This window comes from Hyla sarda, chromosome 2 (genome assembly GCF_029499605.1).
Source record: "Hyla sarda isolate aHylSar1 chromosome 2, aHylSar1.hap1, whole genome shotgun sequence".
In the NCBI taxonomy this organism is placed as follows: domain Eukaryota; kingdom Metazoa; phylum Chordata; class Amphibia; order Anura; family Hylidae; genus Hyla; species Hyla sarda.
The window spans coordinates 301,566,079-301,590,453 of NC_079190.1; the positions used below are offsets into that span (position 1 = coordinate 301,566,079).

The 24,375-nt window shown below is 43.9% G+C and overlaps 1 long non-coding RNA gene across 1 annotated transcript; it reads left to right on the forward strand.

The window, feature by feature from the left end:
- The first annotated feature begins 2,993 nt into the window (after nt 1–2,993).
- LOC130356295 (uncharacterized) lies at nt 2,994–23,742 on the forward strand. Its single transcript, XR_008888836.1, has 3 exons — nt 2,994–3,070; nt 18,464–18,589; nt 22,513–23,742. It is a non-coding gene; the product is annotated as an uncharacterized LOC130356295 (long non-coding RNA).
- The last annotated feature ends 633 nt before the right edge of the window (nt 23,743–24,375 follow it).

Here is a 24,375-nt window from a genome sequence, read left to right on the forward strand (position 1 = left end):
ATCGCGGCGCGATCCCGCTTCATATCGCGGGAGCCGGCGCAGGATGTAAATATATGTCCTGCGTCGTTAAGGGGTTAATAAGGGGTGCAGTGACAGGGGTGTGGAAATTTAAAAAAAAAAAACTACTTGTCCAAGGGACTAAAGCTGAACACAATCTACTTGTCCCTAAAGAAAATCCACTTGTCCTGGCATATAAGATAATTTCCACCAAAATAGTCTGATCCCCCCCCCCCCACCCCACTAGACCACCAGGGATGGATATAAGATCCTTTAGACACTGCTGACAGCGCTGATCTAATGGGTTAATAGGTGATCGCACATGTCAGGATATTAGCGGAGGGAGAGCTGTAGCTCCTCTTACACCCCAGACAAGCCCAGAAAAGTCTAGATGTAACTTTTTGATCACCATAAAAAATTTCTCATATGAAGTGACCAAAAATTAACAATCCTGGACTATTATTTACAATTACACCGTTCACCGTACGGTTTAATTAACATCATATTTTAATAGTCTGGACATTTCCACATGTAGCGATACCACTTATGTTTATTTTTGTACATTATTTTTATTGAAAGAAAATTGGAAACTTTTATTAGGAAAGGGGCTTATTCACATATATACGCACTTTTTAAAATATTTTAATCACTTTTTTCAGTCTCAATAGGGAATTATGTGTTACTGGGGGGGGGGGGGGTTCTGCTTCTCCAGTTTATATGGTGCATTTTGTGTCAGAAAATGCTGGAAGTTGCATTTAGTTACTAGATAACAACAACTCCCAGCATGCCCTGATACAGCCTATGGTTGTGTGGGTGTTGCAGCATGTTGCAGCATGTTGCACTGTATAGTAGTACAGTGAAGGTTATTGTGTAACATGCTGGGAGTTGTAGTTTTGGTTTGTGTCAGCTGCAGAGCCACAGTCTGTGTCAAGGAATACTGGGAACTACAGTTAGTAACTACAACACCCAGCATGCCCTGATGCAGCCTATAGCTCTGCAGCTGACCCGAACCAAAACTACAACTCCCAGCATGTTGCACTTTATAGTTCTACAGTTTAGGTTATGGTCCAACATGCTGGGAGTTGTAGTTTTGGTTCGGGCGTGTTTGTGTGCATCCGTGGGACTCTTGGTTGGCGGGTGAGTATGAAGGGGGTGGGATTCTGGGGGTGCAATTTAGTGCGGGTGCCACTAAAAATAAATAAAATTAGATGGCACAACTGCCCTAATGCCCGTCTGCTCCTATACAAAACATTTATGCATACACATCATACATGCACCAGCCACTGTCCCCATATCATACATACACACACACCCCCGCCACATCATACACTACATACACACATACACTCACACCATACATATGCACACATCATACATACACCCACCACTGCCCACGCCACATCATACATTACATACACTCACACCATACATATACACCATACATATGCACACATCATACATACACCCGCCACTGCCCCCCCCCACAGCATACATTACATACACACATACACTCACACCATACATATACACCATACATATGCACACATCATACATACACCCACCGCTGCCCCCCCATCATACATTACATACACACATACACTCACACCATACATATACACCATACATATGCACACATCATACATACATCCACCACTGCCCCCCCATCATACATTACATACACACATACACTCACACCATACATATCCACCAGTGTTTCCCATCCAGGGTGCCTCCAGCTGTTGCAAAACTACAACTCCCAGCATGCCCAGGGCATGCTGGGAGTTGTAGTTTTGCAACAGCTGGAGGCACCCTGGTTGGGAAACACTGATATACACCATACATATGCACACATCATACATACACCTGCCGCTGCCCCCCCCCCATCATACATTACATACACACATCACACATACACTCACACCATACATATACAACCACCCTTCCTGCCGCCGCCTGTATTCTCGGTCTCCTCACCTGAGCCGCCATGAGTGGACATCAGAGCTGTAGTCACCGCGGTGTGAGGTGAGATTTCCGTCCTCTCCTCTCTCCCCTCCCCCCTGCTCTGTGTTTTCCCCGTGCAAACTAGCAACCGCCCCGTGGTGGATTAGGTCCTGTCGAGACGGGGAGGGGGGAGCTGTGTGTGGGGGATGGAGCTGTGCATGGAGATGTCTACATCCTCTCTCTCACCCTGCTGTGTCTTCTGAGCTGCGTCCTCCATCCTCCGGGAGGGGAGATAAGTGGGCTCTGCAGTCAGCTGGAGGCCGCCCCCTCCATACACTCTGAGCGCTGGTGTGAGGTGAAGACTTCCATCGGCTCCTGCACCTCACACCGACATTAAAGAAAAATAAGGGGGAAGTCTGTCTCTCCCTGCTAGCCCGATACAGGGCTAAATCTATAAACATTTCACCTGCCCGGTGCCCAAAACTACTTGTCCCGGGCGTCAGGCTATAGGATTTCCACATCCCTGAGTGAGCATTTACACCCCACTGGCGTTTGACAGATCTTTGAAAATTTAATTTTTCATTTTCACGGACCACTGTTCCAAAAATCTGTCAGACACCTGTGGGGTGTACATGCTCACTGTTCCCCTTATTATAATACATGAGGGGTGTAGTTTCCAAAATGGGGTCACATGTGGGGTGGGTCCACTGTTCTGGCACTATGGGGGCTTTGTAAACACACATGGCCTTAAAGGGGTACTCCGGTGGTAAATTGTTTTGACTATATGGTATCTTCTTTGTAAGTTTTGTTTTATACAATATACATGTGTTATATGTTTTGGCAGCATGTGTGTGTTTTTCTTACCTGTTTGTTGGGCAGGAAGTTCTGTAGTTCAGAGGGTTTTCTTTAACGTTGTCCACAGTTCTGAGTCTGTTGCGGACAAGATGTCACAGCTTTTTTTTTTTTTTTCTCTGTCTGCATGAGGAATAAGCCACGCCCCCTCATATCATCCAGCTGAGTACACAGCTACTCACCTCCCCTCCCCCCTGATCTGTATTCTAAGGACTCAGGTCTGCACAGGAGAAGGACCTCACAGAGAAGATAAGTGTTATCTGAAGGGGAGGATGAGAAGGTGCACGGGCTGGGGATGTATGGACTGCAGGGGAATAAATCTCATACTGGGAATGATCTCTATGGGGGAGATTAATCAAAACCTGTGCAGAGGAAAACTTGCCCAGTTGCCCATAGCAACCAATCAGATTGCTGCTTTCATTTTTCACAGGCATTCATAAAAATGAAAGCAGCAAGCTGATTAGTTGCTATGGGCAACTGGGCAAGTTTTCCTCTGCACAGGTTTTGATAAATCTCCCCCTATATGTGAAGGGGGAGAGGGGGGGGGGGACTCCTGAATGACACATGCTGGGAGTTGTAGTCCCTGTTGTGTGTGTGTACGCTAGTGTTTTCAAACCAGTGTGCCTACAGCTGTTGCAAACCTACAACTTCCAGCATGCCCTCACAGACTTTTGGCATGCTGGGAGTTGTAGATGTGCAACAGCTGGAGGCACGCTGGTTGGGAAACACTGTTCTAGCCTATTCAGCAAACACATCATGTAACACCAGTGTTTCCCAACCAGTGTGCCTCCAGCTGTTGCAAAACTACAACTCCTAGCATGCCCAAAGGCTGTCAGGGCATGCTGGGAGTTGTAGTTTTGCAAAGCCTGGCTGCATCCTGGTTGGGAAACACTGGTGTATGCCCCACAGAGGTGTGGTGAACTACAACCGCCAGGAGACTACAGAGGCAGCATGCTGGTGTTCTACCACAGACTGAAGACTCCTGAATGACACATGCTGGGAGTTGTAGTCCCTGTTGTGTGTGTGTACGCTAGTGTTTTCAAACCAGTGTGCCTCCAGCGGTTGCAAAACTACAACTCCCAGCATGCCCTGACAGACTTTTGGCATGCTGGGAGTTGTAGATGTGCAACAGCTGGAGGCACGCTGGTTGGGAAACACTGTTCTAGCCTATTCAGCAAACACATCATGTAACACCAGTGTTTCCCAACCAGTGTGCCTCCAGCTGTTGCAAAACTACAACTCCTAGCATGCCCAAAGGCTGTCAGGGGATGCTGGGAGTTGTAGTTTTGCAAAACCTGGCTGCATCCTGGTTGGGAAACACTGGTGTATGCCCTACAGAGGTGTGGTGAACTACAACCGCCAGGAGACTACAGAGGCAGCATGCTGGTGTTATACCACAGACTGAAGACTCCTGAATGACACATGCTGGGAGTTGTAGTCCCTTTTGTGTGTGTATGACAGTGTATCCCAACCAGGGCTGGTTATATTAGTGTGCTGTGTATAAGGGGGCTGACCCGGGAAAATAGTAGGGTGGGTAAAGGGTGGAACAAACAAACAAAAAAAAAGGAGCTGCCCCAAACCAGCAAGGCATGTGCATGCTGGGATTTGTAGTTTTCAGCACAGCAAGAAACAGGAAATAGAAGCAAAGATAGGAAAACAAAGTGGGGGATAAAAAGACAACAAAGAACGGAAATAGAGTAGGCTAAACAACAAGAATAGAAATGAAACAAAACAAATAGGGTAAGTCAAAAACGGAAAAACACTTTGACCACCGGAGTACCCGTTTAAATTTCGGACACATTCTCTCTCCAGAAGCCCAATGGTGCTCCTTCTCTTCTGAGCATTGTAGTTCGCCCGCAGAGCACTACACATATGGGGTATGAGCTTACTCAGAAGAAATGGGGCTACAAATTTTAACGAAAATTTGTCAAACACCTGTGGGGTGTTAAGTAGTGATGAGCGGCATAGGCCATATTCGAATCCGCAATATTTTGCGAATATATTGACGAATATGTTTGTGAAATTCGCATATTCGTTATATTCGTTTTTTTTGCGCATATGCGAAAATATATGCACATATTCACGAATATTGAGCCCTACCTTCTTTAAAGGGGTACTCCGGTGAAAACCTTTTTTCTTTTAAATCAACTGGTGGCAGAAAGTTAAACATATTTGTAAATTACTTCTATTAAAAAATCTTAATCCTTCCAGTACTTATTAACTGCTGAATGCTACAGAGGAAATTCCTTTCTTTTTGGAACACTGATGACATCACGAGCACAGTGCTCTCTGCTGACATCTCTGTCCATTTTAGCAACCATGCATAGCAGATGTATGCTAAGGGCAGCATGGTGGCTCAGTGGTTAGCACTGCTGCCTTGCAGCGCTGGGGACTCGGGTTCAAATCCCACTAAGGACAACAATAAATAAAGTGTTATTATTATTATAATCACCTCAGCAGAGAGAACTATGCTCGTGATGTCATCAGAGAGCATTCCAAAAACAAAAGAATTTCCTCTGTAGTATTCAGCAGCTAATAAGTACAGGAAGGATTAAGATTTTTTAATAGTAATTTACCAATATGTTTAACGTTCTGCCACCAGTTGATTTAAAAGAAAAAAGGTTTTCACTGGAGTACCCCTTTAATGCCATAGGGAACTTTGACTAGAGCATTAACTGTGTGATTTTTTTTTGTCCATTGAAACTGATAGGCCCATTGTGGTCTATGGGGATCTCACAGCATGTAAGACAAGCAGGTCCATCTTGGCAGCACAGTGGAATGGGAGACCACCACTTGCTCCAGTCCCGGGGTGGGACAGAGTGCTGCAGTGTTGGGGTTAAACTTTACTTTCCTGGAAAAGCTGCTTAGTTGCCCATAGCAACCAATCAGATTGCTTCTTTCATTTTTTTAAAAGGCCTCTGAAAAATGAAAGAAGCAATCTGATTGGTTGCTATGGGCAATTCAAAAACTTTTCCAGGAAAGTAAAGTTTAACCACAACAGTGTAACACTCAATCCCACCCCAGGAATCAAACCAGTGATGGTCTCCCATTACATTGTGCTGCCAAGAAAATCCTGCTTATCTTATCTGTTCTGTTTTACATGCCATGAGATCCCCATAGACCACAACAGGCCTATTGGTTTCAATGGGCAAAAGATCACAGAGTTAATGCACTAGTCAAAGTTCTCTATACCATTAAAGAAGGGAGGGCTCAATATTAGCGAATATGCGCATATATTTTCGCATATCCGCAAAAAAATGAAAATTCGTAATTACGAATATATAGTGCTATATTCTCAATATTCGCGAATTCGCGATTATGCGATATTTGCGATTAAAATTCAAATTGCGAATATTCGCGAGCAACACTAGTGTTAAAACTCACTATACCCCTTGTTACATTCTGTGAGGCGTGTAGTTTCCAAAATGGTTCACATCTGGGTATTTATTGCCTTGCGTTTATGTCAGAACCGTGGTAAAATCAGCCACCCCTGTGCAAATCACTAATTTAGACCTCAAATGTACATCGTACGTTCTCCCTTCTGAGCCATGTTGTGTGCCTTCAGAGCACTTTGCGCCCACATATAGGGTAGTTCTGTACTCAGGAGAAATTGCGTTAAAAATTTTCCTTTTACCGCTTGTGAAAATTTGTATTTTTTTTTACACTAACATGCTTGTGTAGACCCCAACTTTACTTTTTCATAAGGGGTAAAAGGCGAAAAAGCCCCACAAAATTTGTAACGCAATTTCTCCCGAGTACAGAGATACCCCATATGTGGCCCTAAACTGCTTCCTTGAAATACGACAGGGCTCCAAAGCGAGAGAGCGCCATGCATATTTGAGGCCTAAATTGGGGGTTTGAATCTGCCACAAAAATACCCTACGGCAGTGTTTCCCACACATGGTGTCTCCAGCTGTTGCAAAACTCCCACCATGCCTTGACAGTCAGTGGCTGTCCGGCAATACTGTGAGCTGGAGGCTCCATTTTGAAAACAGTGCCATACAAGACTTTTTTTTTCCCTTCTTATTGGGAGGGGGGGGGGGGACTGTGTAAGGGGGTGTATATGTAGTGTTTTACTTTTTATTTTCTGTAGTGTAGTGTTTTTAGGGTACATTCACACGGTTTACAGTGAGTTTCTCGCTGAGAGTTTGTTCTCAAACTTGCAGCAGAACTAACTCGCTGTGAACCCTCCCATGTGAATGTACCCTGTACATTCACATGGGGGGGGGGCAAACCTCCAGTTGTTGCAAAACTACAACTCCCAGCATGCACTGACAGAGCATACATGCTGGGAGTTGAAGTTATGCAACAGCTGGAGGCACATTGATTGCAAAACACTGAGTTTGTTACTTAAATCAGTGTTTAGCAACCAGTGTGCCTCCAGCTGTAGCAAAACTAGAACTCCCAGCATGTACAGTTCCTCAGTGCATGCTGGGAGTTGTATTTTTGCAACAGCTGGAGGCACACTGGTTGCAAAACACAGAATTAGGTAACAAACTCTGTTTCACAACCAATGTGTCTCCAGCTGTTGCAAAACTGCAACAATCAGCATGTATTGAAGAGCATGCTTACAGTTGTAATTTTGTAACAGCTGGAAGCACACTGCTACAACTCCCAGCATGCCCTTTGGTAGTCTGTGCATGTTGGGAGATGTAGTTATGCAACAGCTGGATGCACACTTTTTCATAGAAAAAATGTGCCTCCAGCTGTTGCATAACTACAACCCCCAACATGCAAAGACTACCAAAGGGCATGCTACAAGTTGTTGCTAAGCAACAGCAGGAGGTGAACAGGCCTCACCTCCTGCTGTATCCTGCCGCCGGGACCACCATCGCCGCTGCTGCCACCGATTCTGCTGCTCCTGTCGCCGCCACCGATCCTGAGGGGACCCCCTGCCGAACTAGGGCAAGGTAGGAGATCCCCGCCGGCCCGCCGCCATCATCGCCGTCCCGATCGCCGCCCAGCTGGGTCGTGATTGGTCGGTTGTTCCGACCGATCAATCAAGTGATCGTGAGGCGGCACCTGTGCCACCTCACTCCTGCTGGGTAGGGGTGAATTGGGCTGTCTCGGACAGCCCCATTCACCCTTCTTTTTTTGGTCCCTAGAGACTTGATTGACCCTGAATAGCCGCAAATCGCCGGTCTGAATTGACTCGTGACCCCCTCCAGAGGTTTGCATGGGGTGCCTGCTGATAGATATCAGCAGTCAGCCCGGTACCATGTACCTCCAGCAGTTGCAAAGGGAATCACTAGGCCCTCACGGGTTACCTATCTAGTGGACATTATTTAGTGGTGCCGAGCTTTTCTTCATTGAGAATTGTAAATTACTTCTATTAAAAAACTCTTAATCCTTCCAGTACTTATTAGCTGCTGAATACTGCAAAGGAAATTATTTTTCTTTTTGGAACACAGAGCTCTCTGCTGACATCATGATCACAGTGCTCTCTGCTGACATCATGACCACAGTCCTCTCTGGACAGTTCTTAAAATGGACAGAGATGTCAGCAGAGTAGGAGAAAATCCCCATAGAAAACATATGTTAGCAGAGAGCACTGTGGTTATGATGTCAGCAGAGAGCTCTGTGTTCCAAAAAGAAAATAATGTATTCAGCAGCTAATACATACTGGAAGGATTAAGATTTTTTTTATAGAAGTAATTTACAAATCTGTTTAACTTTCTGGCACCAGTTGATTTAACAAAAAAAAAAAGTTTTCCACTGGTGTACCCTTTTAACCCCTTGGGGACCGAGACCATTTTATCCCTAAGGACCAGAGCATTCTTTTGCACATCTGATCACTGTCAGTTTACGTATTAATAACTATGGAATGCTTTTATCTTTCATTCTGATTCTGAGATTGTTAAAGTAGAATATGTCACAAAAAAACAAAGTGGTAAATTTTCGTCGATATGTTCTTGTAGACCCATATTTTTTATTTTTACAAGGGGTAAAAGGAAAATTTCTCTCGAGTAAAGAAATACCTTTATATGTGGATGTAAAGTGCTCTGTGGGTGCACTAGAGGGCTCAGAAGGGAAGGAGAGACAATGGGATTTTAAAGAGCAAATTTTGCTGAAATGGTTTTTGGGGGACATGTCACAATTAGGAAGCCCCTATGGTGTTAGAACAGCAAAAACAAAAAAACAAAAACACATGGCATACTATTTTGTAAACTACACCCCTCAAGGAACGTAACAAGGGGTACAGTGAGCCTTAACACCCCATAGGTGTTTGACGAATTTTCAATAAAGTTGGTCGTGAAAATGAAAAAAAATCATTTTTTTCCCTAAAATGCTGATGTTACCCCAAATTTTTCATTTTTACAAGGGGTAATAGGTGAAAATGTCCCCCAAAATTTGAAACCCCATTTCTCTCGAGTAAGGAAATACCTCATATGTGGATGTAAAGTGATCTGCGGGTGCACTAGAGGGCTCAGAAGGGAAGGAGCGACATGGAAAGCAAGTTTTGCTGAAAAGGTTTTTGGGGGCATGTCTCTTTTAGGAAGCCCCCATGGTGCCAGAACAGCAAAAAAACACCCCACATGGCATACTATTTGGAAAACGACACCCCTCAAGGAACGTAACAAGCGGTACAGTGAACATTTACACCCCACTGGCATTTGACAGATCTTTGTAATTGTCCAAATGAAAAATTACATTCTTTATTTTCATGGACTACTGTTCCAAAAATCTGTCAGACACCTGTGGGGTGAAAATGCTCACCGTACCCCTTGTTATGTTCCGTGAGGGGGTTAGTTTCCGAAATCGGGTCACATGTGGGTGTTTATTTTTTTGCGTTTATGTCAGAACAGCTGTAACCAGCAGCCACCCCTGTGCATATCACCAGTTTAGGCCTCAAATGTACATAGTGCTCTCACTCCTGAGCCATGTTGTGGCCCCGCAGAGCATTTTACGCCCACATATGGGGTATAAGGGGTAAAAGGAGAAAAGGCCACCAAAGATTTGTAGCGCAATTTCTCCTGAGTACGGAGATACCCCATATGTGGCCCTAAACTGTTGCCTTGAAGTGAGAGACCGCCATGCGCATTTGAGGCCTGAATTTTAGATTTTCCTAGTTTTTATGACGGAAAATAGGGATTTTATTAAAGACAGGAGGCGAGCATTTTGCATAATCTTTCTTTTACTGCTCATAATGTAAACAAATAGCAGCAGAATATTATCAATAAAGATGTTGAGAAAAAAATTGTACATATGCAAATGAAGGTAACAGGTAACCAATCAAACTCAGGTACAGGTGATATAAGGTAGCTTCACCTAAAACACATCCTCTTTCTTGGTGCGAAAAACAACTAACATAGTAATAACCAGAAATATGATGACCTAAGAAGTCTATATAAAGAAAAATAATCATGGAAGTTTCCTTCTGTAGGTAGGTTGAACAAAAATCTTGAAGTAGGATCAGGGAACCATCTTGACCACGAGGTGTAGAAGATGAAGTTGAAGAATCTCTTTGATGTATCAGACTGAAATAGAAGAAAAAATTAATAGTATGGGTGGGATAGGGAGGGAAAATGCTCGCCTCCTGTCTTTAATAAAATCCCTATTTTCCGTCATAAAAACTAGGAAAATCTAAAATTTTATCACAAGACAGGAGGCTCACATTTTGCAAGTTCAAAGCTAACATCATAATACTACTGACAAATGTACTTATAAAATTGTCATAGAAACATGAGGTTCTGGTCTAAAATAATAATTCTTGAAAGTAGACTCTGACGACCAATTTGCCGCTTTCATGATGTCAGATAAAGAGCCACCTGCTTGACAAACTTTTGTAGACATAGCGCTTCTTGTTGAGTGAGCCCCAAACAGAGAGATATCTATACCTGCCAAAGACATGGTTTGTCTGACCCACCTGGCTAGAGTGGGGGAAGAAACTGGAAGGAACGGTTTGCGAAAGGATATTAACAATTGATGTAAGGAGGAACTCCTAATATCCTTTGTACGTTGTTCATAAGTTTTTAAACAACGGACAACACACAATTTTTGTTGTTGAGGAAAAGCTGGATAAAATACTGTAGAGATATTGGTTTTTGTGCGTCTACAGATAGAAAATTGGACACCATTGGGAAGATATTGTCTTCTGGAAGAGTCCAATGCTTTCACATCAGCTACCCGTTTAAAAGATATAAGACATAGGAGAATCGTTAACTTAAAAGATAGGAGTTTCAAAGTTAGATCATCATTGTCTTCCCAGGATGTTAAAAGGTCAAGAACTTTATTGACATCCCAAGTAGAACTATATCTGGGGACTGGAGGACGCCTAAATCTTATACCTTTCATCAATTTGCAAATTAAAGGGTGTTTACCTACTGGTATAGAAAATATAGGAGAAATGGCCGAACGATAGACATTAATCGTTCTGTAAGCCTTACCAGAAGCAAAAGAACTGGACAAAAAATTTAGGATATGAGTTAAAGGTGCATGAACGGGATCCAGAGACCGTTGATTGCACCAATCAGACCAAAGTTTCCAGGCTGATCGGTAAGTCGATCTGGTACCTGGGGCCCAAGCATCAGAGAGGATCTCTCTAGTTGCTTGTGAAAGTCCTTGATCTGGGTCGGGATACCCGATACACGCCACGCCACCAGAGTAAGTTGATTGGATGTGACTAGAGGATGAGGAAAACCTGCTGGATTCATTAAGATGGAAGGAAGAGATGGGAGAATGCGAGGTAAGTCTATACTCATCTCGAGAACTTGAGGGAACCAGGATTGGGTTGTCCACCAAGGGGTTATCAAGGTTACTTGTGATCTCTGGTTCTTGATGAGTTGTAACACTCTCGGGATAAGAGAAAAGGGAGGAAAGGCATAAAGGTTTTCTGGAGGCCAAAATTGGACTAGGGCATCTATGCCTTCTGCTTCCGGATCCGGACGCCAACTGAAGAAACGGTTCAATTGGCGATTCAAGCGGGAAGCAAAGAGATCCAGACAAAAAGGACCCCAGAGAGAATTGATGCACTGAAATATATTGGGATCTAGTCTCCAGTCGCTGTGATCCATCAAAAAACGAGAATACCAATCTGCGATAGAGTTGGATAACCCTGGTAGGTATTCTGCTCTCAGGATGATGTACTTGTTGAGACAAAAATGCCAAAACTCTTTTGCTATATTGGCAAGCATCTTCGATTTGGTACCCCCTAGACGATTTACATACTGTACTGCCGAGATGTTGTCCATCCTGAGAAGGATGCAACAGTGTGATTTGTCTTTTGTGAAACTCCTGAGGGCAAAGAATCCCGCCAAGAGTTCCAGGCAATTTATGTGTAACCGAGATTCCTCTTCTGACCATTTGCCTCCGGTGGAGATGGGACCACAACGAGCGCCCCAGCCTGATCGACTGGCGTCGGATTCTATGATGATGTCTGGAGACACGTTGAAGATAGTCTTCCCGTTCCAGGATTGAATATGGTGTAACCACCAGAGAAGTTCTTTGAAGTTCTCTGGTCTCTACCGTCAAAGAGATCTCGTCCGAGTACCCCAGACCTTCTCTGAGATGTTGGGCTTTTAGGCGTTGAAGCGCTCTGTAGTGCAGAGGAGCTGGAAAAACAGCTTGGATAGAAGCTGAAAGAAGACCCACTATCCGGGCAATAGTACGTAGAGACACTATGTTTTTGTTCAAAACAGAACGTATCTCTTTCCTGATAGTCCGCAATTTCCTGGATGGGAGACTCAAGGTCGCGGATACAGTGTTGACTAGAAAACCCAGAAACTCCACTTCCTGAGAAGGGGTTAAAATGGATTTCTCCATGTTTAAAAGGAAACCTAGATTGGAGAGCAGAGACATTGTCCAATGAGTATAAAGATGTATTTGTGAGATTGTCTGAGCCATAATCAAGATGTCGTCTAGGTATATGATTAGACGAACACCTCGAGCTCTTAGAACAGCTACCACTGGTTTCATGAGTTTTGTGAAACACCAGGGTGCTGAAGAAAGACCGGAGGGCAGACTGGAGAACTGCCATTTCTGACCCTCCCAGATGAATTGGAGGTAAGGTTGAGATTGCTGATGCATCGGCACCGATAGGTAGGCGTCTTTCAGATCTATTTTGGTTAACCAATCTCCTTGAATTAATAGATCTCTCAATAAATGTATGCCCTCCATTTTGAAGTGCTGATAACGCACAAAATTGTTGAGGACTCTTAGATTTATTACAGGTCTGAAACCTCCATCCTTCTTTTTTACCAGGAACAGATTGCTCACGAAACCTGGTGTGTAAAGAGGTACCTGGAATATTGCGCCTTTGGAACATAGTTCCTGAATTTCTAATTTGACAAGATTCTGATCTGTCATTGAAAACTTGATAGGATGAGGAGGGTGAGTTTGAATGGGAGATACTACAAACTCTATCTCGTAACCCGAGACTGTATTCAGAACCCATGCATCTGTTGTTATCATATTCCAAACATGGATAAAATGGGTTATCCTTCCTCCTAATGGAAACTGTGGGGAAAAATTCTGTAAAACGCTTACCTGAAGTGGGTCTTGTCCTTGGATATCCTCGATGACCTCTGACACGCCACGGTCTTCCTCTTGTGGGAAAGAAGGGTGAAGGCTGGTAGGAAGGAGCTGGATTCTGGAATCTACCTGGATGGGGGGTGGTCTGGGACTGCTGTTGTCCCTCATAGGACTGGCGGCCGGGGAACCGTCCCTTTCGTTTCCCGGCCCTAGCAAAAACCTTAGGTTGGAATACCTTGCGGAGTGATGACTGAGCTTTGTCAAGGGACGAAAATAGTCCCACATATTTATTAATTTCTTTTATGAATGTGGTCCCAAATAAACAGCCATCTGTGGGTGGATCAGAGTCCGCCGAAGCTAGATGGATTAGCTGAGAGTCTAGCTTCATCAGCACTGACCTTTTTCTCTCAGTGCAAATGGTGGCATTTATATTGCCAAATAAGCATATGGCCCTCTGGGTCCATCCTTTAAGAGAATCAATATTTATTGGGGCTCCAGAAGAAGTAGATTCTTCTGCTAAGTCTAGGATTTTTGTAAGGGGGCCCAGCAAATCAAGAAATCTATCAACCCCTTTTTTGGGATTTTTCCCTGATTTATTAAGATATTTGACTAATATAGAGTCTAACTCGGGGGTATCTGCCATTTTTTGTGTAATAGTTGGACGAGGACACTCGGAGCGAAGCTTATTCCTAGTCTCTCTGTCCATGGGTTTCTTAATCCAAAATTTAATGAATTTCTCATTCAGGGGATGGGGAACCCATTCACCCGATCTAGGGTGTTTTATTAAGATCGGATTGAAAAAGGGCATCCCGGCACTGTCTAGCATAACAGATTCCGGATCATTGGAATCCACTGCCACCTTATCATCTTCTGGGACATCTTCGTATTCCGAATCATCATCATTTTCGGATTTATTAATCTCATAATCATCCTCAGAGGATGAGTGGTCTGGGGAGGAGACAAAAGAATCCGGTTTGTTTCTAGAGGTTGACTTAGAAACTATATCGACCCGTCTATTCTCTGTCTCCTCACGGGCAGAGGGTATGGGGTGCTGTGTAGCATCAGGAATATCCATAACCTGGTCCTTAGTTTTTCTAGATTTCTTTTGGGCTTTGGACGGACCGGTAATAGTTAATTGCCTTTTTTGGGAGGCCTTCCCATGATGTCTCCAGCCCTCAGCCAGTCTGGATGTAGAATCATCAGCAGACCAGAAATAGTCCGAAGGGGTATGAGGACCCGCTTTAGGAGAATGTGAAGGTCCTGGTCGGGACATTGCCATGGCCAGAGATTTGGCAACCACGTCAGGGAGACATGCCATGGCCGATTGGACAGACTTTTCCACCGACCGGTCAATCATTGCCTGCATGGCACTATCCTTAGAATGGTCTGAACCTTGGTTTAAGGTAGACATGCTAGCCTCCTCATTAGCCATTGTATTGTGTCTGGCAGAGGGGTAAGAGTAATAGAATGAATATATATATTATATATATTACAAGTATATAAATATATATATATATACAAATATATATATATATATATATATATATATATATATATATATACACCTAAGTTCTCTTAATAGTATTAAAATAGTGTCCTAAAAAGAACAGGCTGTAGAATAATCAGAGAAAACTATACTGAATATTAATGAGGGAGCGAACCACTGATGTGTTAACACCACGGGAGCTGTGAGGAGAATGAATTCCCGCCCTGGAACAACTGATAACCAGTTGCCGGCGGGTCTCGCGATATTACGTGCGCGCTCACAGAGGAGGACGGCGGCGCGAGAATTCCAACTAAGATGGCGGCGCCCGTCTAAAGAGGGGAGCGTCGCTGAATATCCTCTCTATCCTCTCACGGACACCGGCGCGAGGCTGAGTGAGTGGCGGACAACCGGTATGTGTAACTTCGGGACCGGTAAGAGGAGAAATTGAGAAGACGGGAATAGAAGTTGCAACTAAACCAAACAGATGTTAAATTATAGATAAGAAGTGAGGCTGTGTTACGAACCCACAAGACTTAACAGCCTATCAGTTGGAAGGAGTTATATATAAGAGAAGAAAATATATGTATCTATATTGCAGAAAATTATGACATATAACCAATAGTACTTATCTCAAAGGATGAGCAGCAAGAAAGAGGATGTGTTTTAGGTGAAGCTACCTTATATCACCTGTACCTGAGTTTGATTGGTTACCTGTTACCTTCATTTGCATATGTACAATTTTTTTCTCAACATCTTTATTGATAATATTCTGCTGCTATTTGTTTACATTATGAGCAGTAAAAGAAAGATTATGCAAAATGTGAGCCTCCTGTCTTGTGATAAAATTAGGGATTTTCATAGGGGTGGACCCGGATGCAAGTGTTACACTTGCCTCCGCCACCAAAAATACTGTATGTCAGTTTTCCCCAAACAAGGTGCCTCCAGCTGTTGCAAAACTCCCGACATGCCTGGACAGTCAATGGCTGTCCGGCAATACTGGGAGTTGTTGTTTTGCAACAGCTGGAGGCTTAGTTTTGGAAAAACTGACGTACAAGACATTTTTTATTTTTATTGTGGGGGGGGGGGGCACTGTAAGGGTGTAGTGCATATGTAGTGTTTTACTCTTTATTTAGGGTTAGTGTAGTGTAGTGTTTTTAGGGTACATTCACACAAGTGGGGGTTTACAGTGTGTTTCCAGCTGCAGCGGAAAATTTGCCGCATCTCAAACCTGAAGCGGGGAAACTTGCTGTAATCCCCCGCCCGTGTGAATGTACCCTGTACATTCACGTGGGGGAGGGGGTGGGGGCAAAACTACAACTCCCAGCATGCACTGACAGACCATGCATGCTGGGAGTTGTAGTTATGCAACAGCTGAAGGCACACTGGTTGGGATTGGGAAACACTGTGTTAGGTTTTTGTTTTGTTTTGTTTTGTTAGTGTTTCTACACCACTGTCTGTTTCCTCACTCAGTGTTTCCCAACCCGTGTGTCTCCAGCTGTTGGAAAACTACAACTCCCAGCATGCATGGTCTGTAGGGCCAGATCTGAAGGGCCAGATGTTGCTGAACTACAACTCCCTGCATGCCTGGACAGTTTCGGCATGCTTTAAATTGACATCTGGAGCGCTACAGTTTGGACACCACTGTATAGGGGTCTCCAAACTGTGCCCTTCCAGATGTTGCAAAACTACAACTCCCAGGATGCTGAGACTGTCCAGGCATGCTGGGAGTTTTAGTTCTGCAACATCTGGAAGGACACAGTTTGGAGACAACTGCACAGTGGTCTCCAATCTGTGGCCCTCCAGATGTAGCAAAAGGGTGTCTGGGCATGCTAGGAGTTGTAGTTTTGAAACTCCTAGAAGCTGCAGTGAAGATCAAGTTGATCTTCACTGCAGCATCTGACACCGCAGCACCACTTGCCTGCTGCCGGACCTGGTCCCCATGTGACTGTCGCCGGTCCCCAGGTAACGGGCGCCGGTCCCCTCCGCATCCACGGCCGCCACACTTCGCCCCCCCGCGCCGCTACTGCCCTGCGATTCGCCGATCAGTCCGCCGATCGGCCAATCGCAGGGGATAGGAGGAGATGGCACCCTTCCACCTTGCTCCTATCCTCTAGGATGATCGGGGATGTCTCTGACAGCTCCGATCATCCCTATTGTCCGGGTCATCAGAGACCCGATTAGCCCGGAATAGTGGCAAGTGGCCGATCTGAATTGATCGGCGATTTGCTGTGATCGCTGACATGGGGGGGGGGGGGTCAGGACCCCCCAGGCATTTGCACGGGATGCCTGCTGAATGATTTCATTAGGCAACCCAGTCGCCCTTGGTCCTTAAGTACCAGGGAGCAAGGGTGTACCTGTATGCCCTTCGTCCCAAAGAGGTTAAGGACTTTCAAATGGGGGTGGTTATGGATATGCCCGCTGTCCTTAAGGGGTTAACGCATTATAGAGTGGATACCTTTTTGTCTAGTGAAACCACTTTCGCTAAGACCATTCTAAGTTCTGCAAGGCAGGAAAGCTTTCCCTAGGGGATTTCTTGCTAAATCCCCACAGTGTGCTGCTGAGGGACGCTAGGGAAGACTACATTTAGTAAGTTAATTTGTTTTCCCTTAGTCTCCTCAGCAGCACAAACTTCCCTCCCTTATTAGTTTTATTTGTACTTTATAATTTACTCATTGTCCTGATGTGAGCAGGGTGTTTATAAAGCCTTTAGGGGAGGTCCTTATAATAAAAAAAAATAAAAAATCCCAGGTCCTATTGTCTCACAGGGGTGGAGACACTCCACATTGTGCTGCTGAGGAGACTAAGGGAAAACAAATTAACTTACTAAATTTAGTCATGTATTTGCAGCCTCTGAATAGGCGACACTCCCAATAGTGGATGCGGACACACCCAATAGGGGACAACCGGGCTTAATCGCTGGCCCTACCTTGTACACAGGGTCGCCATCAGGGGGTACAGCCAATACTGCAGTAAGGGGCCCAGGAGTTGTAGTTTAGCCACAGCTGGAGGCACCCTGATCCTAAACTTCAACTTGCATGATGGGAGTTGTAGTTTTGCAAAAGCTGGAGGCACCCAGGTGTAAAAATGCCACCCGCCGCTGTTAAAAGATTACATCTCCCAGCATGCCCTTACAGTGAGGACATGAAAGGAGTTGTAGTTTTGCAACAGCTGGAGGCACCGAGGTGTAAAAATGCCACCCACTTCTGCTAAAAGATTACATCTCCCAGCATGCCCTTACAGTGAGGACATGCTGGGAGTTGTAGTTTTTCAACAGCTGGAGGCACCAGGTGTAAAAATGCAACCTGCCTATTGTTGCAAGACTACATCTCCCAGCATGCCCTTACAATGAGGACATGCTGGGTGTTGTAGTTTTGTCACCCTAAGGCCTTCTTTTATTCACTCCCCACTCCAGGACAGAACCGGACCAGCAGCAGTGATCATCAGTTTCACCATGGGCCGGCGGCCCATCCTTATTACAAGGAGATTCACTATGGGGCAGATTTATCAAACCTTGTGTAGAGAAAGAGTGGTTCAGTTGCCCATAGCAACCAATCAGATTTCTTTCATTTTTCACAGGCCTCTTTAAAAATGAAACCTGATTGGTTGCTAGGGGCAACTGCTCCATTCTTTCCCTGCACAGGTTTTGATAAATCTCCCCTTATATGCTTATTCACCATTTATTTTCGTTCAGCACTGAAAGGGTGTTTGTGATTCCAGCTCTGGAGGAGGCGTGGCCAGCTAATTAAGGATCCTTAAGTACAGCTGCTTTAGTGCAGTTCAAGCTCCATGCATATGAGTGAGGACAGCTGTGCAGCAGACTTTTGGAGGGAAACTGTGACCATAGTAAGTAAGGAAGCTTGTGGTAGAATTGTGTGGAGGGCTCTTTAAGAACATGCTTCCTATGATTTGCTGCACCTCCATGTGGGATCTGTGATCTCCAGGTGTTACTGTGCAAGTTGGATCTATTAGAAACCCCAGCAATGCAAAGGCCGGTATTCATCCAACCAGAGCACCTCCAGCTGTTGTAGCTTTGCAACAGCTGGAGGCACCCCTGGTTGGGAAACACTGACCTATACTAAAAAGTGCAACATGCTGGGAGTTGTAGTTTTCATTTGGGGCAGCTGCTGAGCTACAGGCTGTATCAGGGCATGCTGGGAGTTGTAGTTAGTAACTAACTGCAACTCCCAAATAAAAAAAAAAAACCTAGAAGTTGCATCAAAACAAAAAATGTTAATGTCAAAAACTACACATTGGGGGGGGGGGAAATGATCCCTCATACACAATGGCGTCACTAAGGAGGAAGATCCCCTATTTCCCCCCCCCCTTAAGAGGAGATTCAGCCTGTGCTCCCTTAACAAGCTGGTGTAGTGTATGGGGAGGAATCTGCAGCCACTGGGAGGCCATGGACCCACTCCTGCCTTCAATATGGTGACAATGTACATGTGTATAGTGAGTGTGTATATAATGTGTGATGTGTACATGTATAGTGAGTGTGTATATAATGTGTGATGTGCATATACCGAGTGTATGTGTGATGTGTACATGTATAGTGAGTATGTATATAATGTGTGATGTGTACATGTATAGTGAGTGTGTATATGATGTGTGATGTGTACATGTATAGTGAGTGTGTATATAATGTGTGATGTGCATATACCGAGTGTATGTGTGATGTGTACATGTATAGTGAGTATATATGTGTACATGTGTATAGTGAGTGTGTATATAATGTGTGATGTGTACATGTATAGTGAGTGTGTATATGATGTGTGATGTGTACATGTATAGTGAGTGTGTATATAATGTGTGATGTGCATATACCGAGTGTATGTGTGATGTGTACATGTATAGTGAGTATATATGTGTACATGTGTATAGTGAGTGTGTATATAATGTGTGATGTGTACATGTATAGTGAGTGTGTATATAATGTGTGATGTGCATATACCGAGTGTATGTGTGATGTGTACATGTATAGTGAGTATATATGTGTACATGTGTATAGTGAGTGTGTATATATAATGAGTGATATGTCCATATGTATATATGTGAGGTGTCCATGTATATAGTCAGTGTACAGGGTGGGCCATTTCTATGGATACACCTTAATAAAATGGGAATGGTTGGTGATATTAACTTCCTGTTTGTGGCACATCAGTATATGTGAGGGGGGAACTTTTCAAGATGGGTGGTGACCATGGCGGCCATTTTGAAGTCTGCCATTTTGAATCCAACTTTTGTTTTTTCAGTAGGAAGAGGGTCATGTGACACATCAAACTTATTGGGAATTTCCCAAGAAAAACAATGATGTGCTTGGTTTTAACGTAACTTTATTCTTTCATGAGTTATTTACAAGTTTCTGACCACTTATAAAATGTGTTCAATATGCTGCCCATTGTGTTGGATTGTCAATGCAACCCTCTTCTCCCACTCTTCACACACTGATAGCAACACCGCAGGAGAAATGCTAGCACAGGCTTCCAGTATCCGTAGTTTCAGGTGCTGCACATCTCTTATCTTCACAACATAGACAATTGCCTTCAGATGACCCCAAAGATAAAAGTCTAAGGGGGCAGATCGGGAGACCTTGGGGGCCATTCAACTGGCCCATGACGACCAATCTACTTTCCAGGAAACTGTTCATCTAGGAATGCTCGGACCTGACACCCATAATGTGGTGGTGCACCATCTTGCTGGAAAAACTCAAGGAACGTGCCAGCTTCAGTGCATACAGAGGGAAACACATCATCATGTAGCAATTTCACATATCCAGTGGCCTACATGATGATGTTTCCCGCATTATGCACTGAAGCTGGCACGTTCCCTGAGTTTTTCCAGCAAGATGGTGCACCACCACATTATGGGTGTCGGGTCCAAGCATTCCTAGATGAGCAGTTTCCTGGAAAGCCTGTGCTAGCATTTATCCTGCGGTGTTGCTATCAGTGTGTGAAGAGTGGGAGAAGAGGGTTGCATTGACAATCCAACACAATGGGCAGCACATTAAACACATTTTATAAGTGGTCAGAAACTTGTAAATAACTCATGAAAGAATAAAGTTACGTTAAAACCAAGCACATAATTGTTTTTCTTGTGAAATTCCCAATAAGTTTGATGTGTCACATGACCCTCTTTCCTATTGAAAAAACTAAAGTTGGATTCAAAATGGCCGCCATGGTCACCACCCATCTTGAAAAGTTTCCCCCTCACATATACTGATGTGCCACAAACAGGAAGTTAATATCACCAACCATTCCCATTTTGTTAAGGTGTATCCATAGAAATGGCCCACCCTGTATATATAATGTGCGAGGTGTCCATGTATATAATGTGTAAGGTGTGTGTGTGTATTATGCGTGAGGTGTCCACGTGTGTGTGTGTGTATATTACGTGTGATGTTACATGTGTATACTGGGAGACACATTTATCATTAGGTGTCTGTTGTAGACACAGATCTACCCCTTTGTCTAATTTACTCAATTTGCGCAAATATCGAAATGTCCCCCCCCCCCCCCCTGCTCTACCATGCACGCCTTCTCTACATCACACTTTACAGAGCTGTGATATTTTTCTGCGGTGCACTACTCACATAGCTAAAAGTGCTAAAGCAGCAGTGTGTGCCAAACAAAACTCTGCACAATAGTAAAATCAGAAATCTTTATAAAGTACACAGAATGTCTGGGTTTAATAAATATGTAATTTTGCTAAACAATCTGTCCCCTAACTTCTATATCAGTGTTCACCAACGAGAATGCCTCCAAGTGTTGCAAAACTTGCCATGCTTGGAGTTGCAGTTTTGCAAAAGCTGGAGGCACCTTGGTTGGTAAACATGGTGTACATGTACCAGAGCTGAGTGTGTGATCATGTTACATGTAGCAGAAATTAGTGTGCAGCATGTGTATGGAGCAGAGCTGAATGTGTGATTGTGTAAGCATGACCATGCACTCTCAGCTCTAGTGCATACACATTGCCCAATACATCACAATGCTGCTCAGCCAATCACCAGCTGAGGGACATCATTTTGGTCGCCAATTGGCTGATCAGTGTAACTTGTCAGGCCCCAGAAGCAGGAGGACAGGAGAGCGATATTGGCAGCATCTGGACAGCTGCGAAAGGGAAGTTAAAGGGGTGCTCTAGTGGAAACCAATTTTTTTTAACTGGTACCAGAAAGTCTTACAGATTTGTAAATCCTTCCAGTACTTCTCAACGGCTGTATGCTCCACAGAAGGTAATTTTAATTTATTTTCTGTCTGACCACAGTACTCCCTGCTGACACCTCTGTCCAGAGCAGAGGCAATATCCCCATAGTAAACCTCTCCTGCTCTGGACAATTCCTGACATGGACAGAGGTGTAAGCAGAGAGCACTATGGCCAGACAGAAATTAAATTCCTGTGGAGCATACAGCAGCTAAGTACTGGAAGGATTAAGATTTTCTGGCAGCAGTCCGGGTATATGGGGCTCTCATAGAATGAAAGCTCAGTTCTTATTTTAAAAAGACAGTTTTACTATTAGACAGTTTTTCATTACTTCAAGCATATAATTTTGGTCAGTATTCTTAGCCAAAACCATAAGTGTGCCTAAAACACGAGTTCCACCAAAAAAGTGGAAATTGTTCCATTATAGTTTATTGTGGTGGTTCACTTGTTTTGGCAAAAAATACTAACCAAATGGGGCTCAAAAATACAAACCAAAATACTGCATGTGAACGTAGCCTAAGAACGAGAAGTCTCAGTATGCTCTGACACCACTTTTTTTTTTTTTTTGCCAGTTACCAGATGTCTGCCCCAACCGGGAGGAGCTGCTATTGGAAAGTTAAGTATCTATATTTATCACTTATGCCATGGCATTGTTGTATAACACTCTATCTTTATTCTTCATCCAGAAGGTGTTCATTATCTACCTTGTCTGTTTTTTTTCCTTAGTGTTATTGTGATAACCATTATGGTCAGCCCCATCTCTAGTACAGGCAGGTTAGATAGTAGCTACCTATGCATGACTTGTTGCATTGCTAACTTGGGGGAGTTATCAATGTGGCACCATGTGTAGATAGCCATCATAACTAGTTAACCCTCAGTTATTTCTGTTATTGTAATGTTCTACTGATGCTGAATAGTATAGTAGTCAGGGCCTCCTAAATGAAGGTAGGAATGCATTAGGAAAGTCCTAGCTGTAAGTATGGCTGATAAATCAACTGAGGATTTGCAGCCACTATCATTGTTGTTTTTAACATACTGCTTTTTTATCTTTTGTGTGTGTCCGGCTCTTCATTGTTTTTCAAGTTGCTTCATTTTCTAACGGCTTTTGTCTTTCTCACAAGTATCTAGGTAGGTTTTTTTTTTTTAGAATTCTTTTCCTATAGAGCAAGAATATTTGACGCGGTCTGCTAGCCCTGGACACTAATACCCAAGAAAGAGTGAGACGACCATCTGCCCAGACTGGAAGGAGCTACGATGAGACGGTAAGGCCTATGCGAGTGACTTGATCTAATAGTGTCTGTCTTCGTGCTTCTTCCAGAAGCTGTTCTATTGTGTAAGACAACCCTCACCTGGGAGGAGCTGCTGTCAGACCAATAAGTTACTAACTTTGACCTGACTTTGACCTATGTCATATTCTTGTTCTAGAAGTATCTATCAGTTTGCGTTCTCCAGGTGTTCCTTATCTTCCCTGGCTGGAATTGTGGACCTACGCGTAAGTAAATAGAATCATGTCTGTTCTTGTCAAAATGTGTTATATTTAGGGGGTAATTTGTTTAATGACTTTCTGTCTCTTGCCTTTGCCAGTCGCCGCCTACCGTGGCAGTCTTTGCCAAATTTGGCAATTTACCATATAATTCTATGGTGAATGTCAGCCCCATTCCTTGTACCAGCAGGTTAGATAGTAGCTACCTATGCATGACTTGTTGCATTGCTAACTTGGGGGAGTTATCAATGTGGCACCATGTGTAGATAGCCATAATAACTAGTTAACCCTCAGTTATTTCTTTTATTTTCATATACTACTCGGCTCAGTAGAATAGTCAGTGCCTACTAAATGAAGGTAGGAATGCATTAGGAAAGTCCTAGCTGTAAGTATGGCTGATACCTCAACTGAGGGTTTGCAGCCACTATCATTGTTGTTTTTTAACATGCTGCTTTTTTATCTTTTGTTTGTTAGTCTCTTCATTGTTGCTTCATTTTCTAACAGCTTTTGTCTTTTTCTCAGTATCTAGGTAGTGTTAGTTTTTTTTAGAATTCTTTTCCTGTAGAGCAAGAATATTTGATGCTGCCTGCTAGCCCTGGACACTAATACCCAAGAAAGAGTGAGACTACAATCTTCCCAGACTGGAAGGAGCTGTGTTAAAACGGTAAGGTCTTTCCTATATGGTTTATGCCATAGGCTTGTTCTAATAGCCTGTGTCTTTGTACTTCATTTATTCACTCATTTATCTAAATCCATTTTGCACCGTGCTATATAGCCTTAAAGGAGCCCTGTAGTGTTAGACCCTTATCCCCTATCCACAGGATAGGGCATAAGTGTCTGTGGGGGGCTCCGACCACTGGGACCCCCATGTGATGTCCTGTACGGGGACCTGGCATTGCTGCGGCTCTGCGTGGCTCATGCACGTGTTGTCGACCTCACTGAGGTAGACACG